Genomic DNA, 3952 nt, shown 5'->3' on the forward strand with positions numbered 1-3952 from the left:
TCAAATACTTTTATTTGAAGGGGTTAAAGCCGAAGGAAATCAAAGAAAAGATGGACTCAACACTGGGGACATCCTCCCCATCATATTCAACCATTAAGCAGTTTTCGTAGTAATAACGTTGTAAAGACTTTTCAAATGTCCGGAACTGTCTATCTGAAAGTTTACTGAACGTTTATGTTAATTCAAAACAAAATTATCATTATAAAAGTTTAATAAAAATTACTTGATTAGCCATAGAAAATTACAAGTTACAAAAATTGAAACATCAAACAACTTATATCAACAATAATTTTGGGAACCTTGTAAATGCAACTAAGAAACTAGAATATGATTAGGTGTTAGAAGAAGGACGATTAGAAATAAATACTGCTATTAACGAACAGAAATATTTAGTAGAAGAATTGGAAAGTTTGCTCACTGATGGAAAGCATGCAATATTTCACCCTAATATAATATCTGCAAAAACACTATTCTCTTTATTTAGAGAGCAAAAGCATATTTATAACTTTCCGGTTCCTCTTGATAAAACATATTTTTCTAGGTTATTAAATATTAGTGAAATAGGAATTAGAAGAAAAATTATATTCATTAATAAGGCCAATACCTATTCCTGTAGATAATTGGTTAGCACATGCAATTACAGAAATCGACGAGAAAATAATTCTATTGGACAAAGTGCAAACTATGTTTATTCCAGAACTCTAGATATGAATCAGTGAAAAATTCTCTGATTGAAATAGTAGTTGAACATTTCACTGATTAATCAGTGATTTCGGACTTATTCCCTAATCAGTTCAGTAACAATAGAGTAAATCATGCGTTGTTAATCTTTTACTGAAGTAGCAAGAAGAATTACTTAATGAAATTAATTTTTTATTTGTCGGGCTGTATGTTTGCTAAATTAACTACGGGATAAATATACTCTCACTCGTATAGAAAGTACTTACTTAACGGGTTTGCATATGACAGCGCCAATCTTGAAATTAAAGTAATACGTAAGGTAACTTGTCAATTAAAAGCATATGAACTATTCACCTTTTTTAATGCTTGATCAGATTTATGGATTTTAAGATTTTGCTATGATTCCTTGATTGAATTTACTAAAATACTATTTTATTATGTTTGCTAAATTGACATGGTGTAGTGCTGCCAACCCTCAAAAGTGGTTATTTCGTTGAATCAAATGTAACCTTTCACTGGTTGTCAGTTATCCATTTCTAGCTATTTAAATCAGTGAAATTTCACTGATTCAGATTTAGAGAGTAGATAAGTTTGAAATACAGTACATGAAAGTGTTGGGTAATAATAAAATGAGTAAGCGACTAAATCCAGGTTCTTCCACCCAGGTAAGAGATAGCTGTTCAATAGAATTAATGACTAAAGAAAGTTCATCGAAATGCGAAACCAAAATACTTGAAATAACTAACACTTTGTGGATACAATTTAGAAGTAATCAAGATTGGATAGGGATAGCCACTAAGCAAGAAACTTTGTACATTTTATGCTCGAATGATTATTCACGGAAAATTCAGATAAAAGGCAACTTTATCATACATTTGGCCAACGACTGTACTGAAACTACTAACTACGTAATCTTAAAATCAACAACTTAACGTGACGATAAAATCAAAGTGGATGAGATTCTAATTGCAGAGGCCGAATTTACAATTAATGAAACTCTGAATGAAGTTAACACAGAAAATTGGCCATTGGCATTTATAAAAGAAAAACAGATTAACCCTGACGAACTGCATAAGTTGGGAATTAGACTTACGGACTTCGAAAAATAATTTAACGAAATTATAAACAGAGAATCTAAAAAAACTGGATTGATAAGGCTTATAATTCTCTAAAATACGCAGGGTATATAGCTATTAAAATTATTTCTTGAAAAAAAGATCCCACTCCATCTTCACTCCATTGGGAATCGAACCACAAAACTTCTGATTTCCGGTCAAGTGCTTTTCCAATTAAGCTATTAGAGGGATCAGAATAAGAACTCTTATTTCAAGAACATAACTCTAATTTGTAGCTAGGTGTTAATGGTACAAGTAATTATTCAAATTTTTTTTTAATTTATCTGCTATATCATCAGAGATTGTACCTTACCGACAGTAGATCAACCCTCCAAACCATAAAGGCGGAAAATCCACACAATATCGATCAAGTTAAGAATCTTCAATAACAGAAAATGCTTAACGTCTTAATAAGACTAAATGGAAAATAATATTTTTAAATTAAAATTATTTCTTGAAAAAAAGATCCTACTCCATCTTCACTCCATTGGCAATCGAACCACAAAACTTCTGATTTCCGGTCAAGTGCTTTTCGAATTAAGCTATTAGAGGGATCAGAATAAGAACTCTTAATTCAAGAACATAACGCTAATTTTTAGGTAGGTTTTAATGGTACAAGTAATTATTTAAAAATTTTTTTATTTTATCTGCTGTATCATCAGAGATTGTACCTTACCGAAAGTAGATCAACCCTCCAAACCATGAAGGCGGATAATCCACACAATATCGATCAAGTTAAGAATATTCAATAACAGAAAATGCTTAACGTCTTAATAAGACTAGATGGAAAATAATATTTTTAAATTAAAATTATTTCTTGAAAAAAAGATCCTACTCCATCTTCACTCCATTTTGAATCGAACCACAAAACTTCTGATTTCCGGTCAGGTGCTTTTCCAATTAAGCTATTAGAATGTGTAACGAAGTTACAAGCGCCCCGTTACCATACGGCCCTGTGGGCCTAGGATTGGGAGTGGGGAGAGCCACCCCAGTCCTTATTACCACCAACCCCATCCCCGGACAGTCAGTCTACGTTGAGTCTTAGCCTCCCGTCACGCCTGGTCAGTCTGCCTCCGATACCAGCACCAACCCACCCGTACGCCACCCCCCAAAAGGATCACTCACCAGCATCATCGCCGACCCCCACCGCCGTCAACTGTCGTGTATCTTGGCTTCACTGCCCGGATATTATCAACTCCTGTAGGTTGGTTAATAAAGCCTTTTATTTTATATCTAATCGCCTCCTCCTCATTGACTACACCCGCTTCTCGACGTTCCAAATCCCCTTCCTTTCCTTTAGTTTGTGAAATCCTTCACAAATTTGGCGCCCTCCTAAAATTACCCACATTCCCTCCAAAAATCCCGAAAACAGAAGTTGAGAACAGAGGTCATAAAACGAGGAAAAATAAATGTTTGAATTGTGCATGTGTGCCATGAACTGAGGAAAATTTGAATTTTTGAGTCGAAATATTTTGAACATGAATTTTTAGTAGAGTGATATCTTATTTGAAGTGTTTTATTGATTTTTAGAAAAAGTGCGGGTAGACTGTTATATATGTCCGTTAAATAGTTGGTATACTTCGCGTGTTCGCAAGTTCTGCCACCTTTAACAAAAAACAAAACTACCCTGAGAAAAAACGCCTTATCTGTACTCCTTGTATCAGGATTGGATAAGTGAGGGAAAAATAGCGGGAAAATTGAAATCACTAGTAGGAACAAACTAGATAGAATAGAAAAATTACAAAGTTAGCAAAAAACTAGGAGAAAATGGAATAAGAAATAAGAAAGTTAGAAAAGAAAGCGGCGTCAGTAATGAAAATTGGCGCGAAGTAGGTACCAGTGATGTCACACAAGCAACCCCAAGCTCCCCCTCCCCAGTGAATGCTTGCAATACGTGGTAACGCCACACAAGTATCCGCAGTAGAAAAAACCGTGCATCCGCAGTAGTAAAAACCGAGGCGCTCACTTGAGTGAACGCGCCGGTTTTTAATCAGCCCGTAGAACCCCTGAGCTAGTCGGAAAAAATGAGAAATTAAAATAGAAAAAATCGAATAAAGTTAAGGTAGGGTAGAATAAAAATTATTGCAAAAATGGCAACTCCGGTAAATAGTGTCGGAGAAAATAGAGAGGATAGAATAGATTCAGAAAGAATAAAC

Source organism: Belonocnema kinseyi, chromosome 5, assembly GCF_010883055.1.
Source record: "Belonocnema kinseyi isolate 2016_QV_RU_SX_M_011 chromosome 5, B_treatae_v1, whole genome shotgun sequence".
Classification (NCBI taxonomy): Eukaryota; Metazoa; Arthropoda; class Insecta; order Hymenoptera; family Cynipidae; genus Belonocnema; species Belonocnema kinseyi.